Raw genomic sequence first — 1,490 nt, 5'->3', positions numbered from 1 at the left:
ACCACTACTTGGTTGAAGTGATGAATTCTTTTTCAAAAAACTCTTTAGAGCATTTCACTAATTTAAATTAAAACTTTTGTTCAACTTGCTTGAAGATAATTAATTTGGAACATGGTTTTAGAGCTCGAACACAAAAAACCAGTGAGATTTTGAGCCTATTTGATTGGTTGCATTTTATCAACCAATATTCTGTTTTGGTGTGTGTTGTTCTCTCTAAAATTGTGATCTTTATCTTGCTTGATTCTATATTTCCATTGTTTGATGTATGCATACACTTATATGATTGAGGCCTTGTTTCACTTAGCTCACATAACTATATAGCCTTACCCTATCATTATCCTTTGCAACCCCATGTTGAGCCTATTTTACCCCATTTATTCTTTATTTTAGCACATCATTAACTCTAAGCGCAAAACAATAAATATCCCTAATTTGAATCCTTGATTAGCTTAGACTAGTGAGGTGCACATGAATTAAGTGTGGGAAAATTGAATTGGGGAATACATGTTTAGGAGATTGGGTATTTTTTTTAATGTGAAAATATGAAAACAGTTTGAGCACTTGTTCATGCATCTAGCACATTAATCATATGCATTAATTCACTGAAAACAAAATGAAAAAAAAGAAAAAAAATATGAATAATGAAAAAAAAAAGAGAAAAAAGGAAAGAAATGAGCAAATAAATAAAAAAGGGACAAAATGCCCCAAAGTAAATGGTGATAGCAATGCATATGTATTGTACTCAAAATTGAATGCATGAATATGTGGTAAATATAGTTAATGGGTAGTTAGATTTTGTATTGTGATTACATGGATTGTCTTAAGTTAGGTGAGAAGTTTAGGTTAATCAAGGATCAGATTTTAGTCCACTTAACCAAATACAATCCTACCTTGACCCTAACCCCATTACAACACTTGAAAAGATCTCTTGATATGTGTATTTTTTCAATAAATTTTTGTTGATTGGTAGAAGAAGAGAAAGTCTTAGAAAGCAAGATTAGTAGAGAATTGACAGAATCGAACCTTAAACACTTGAGCGATTAGAGTGTATACACTTCCAGTGAGGGTTCGATGCTCGATTCTTTGTTCCCGGCTTTCACGAGCTTTCTTCTTTTGCAAGTCTATTTGTACTTCATTTCATGATTTGAATTAGTAGAATCCAGTTCATATTTGTTCTTGAAAGAATTTGATTTACTTTTAACCAAGTAGGTAGAATAATTTTTTTGCACGTAGTTGCATTCAAATAGATAGGTTGCATTTAATAAGTCCTACCATTCCTCTTCACTCTTATGGTTTTTCTTGAGCTTAGCATGAGGACATGCTAATATTTAAGTGTGGGGAGAGGAAGCCGTCATTGAGCGTTCAACTCCCATCCTGGCAGCAGAGCTTGCGTTAAACGCCAACCAGGGAGCACTGTGATGCGTGAACATCTTTCCTATCTTTTCCTAGTGAATTTGCATCTAACTTGTTGAGTTTAATTAAGAATTAAT

The sequence above is a fragment of the Arachis ipaensis genome, chromosome B2, assembly GCF_059453495.1.
Source record: "Arachis ipaensis isolate K30076 ecotype BB chromosome B2, ASM5945349v1, whole genome shotgun sequence".
Taxonomy (NCBI): domain Eukaryota; kingdom Viridiplantae; phylum Streptophyta; class Magnoliopsida; order Fabales; family Fabaceae; genus Arachis; species Arachis ipaensis.
This window is presented reverse-complemented; position numbering follows the sequence as displayed.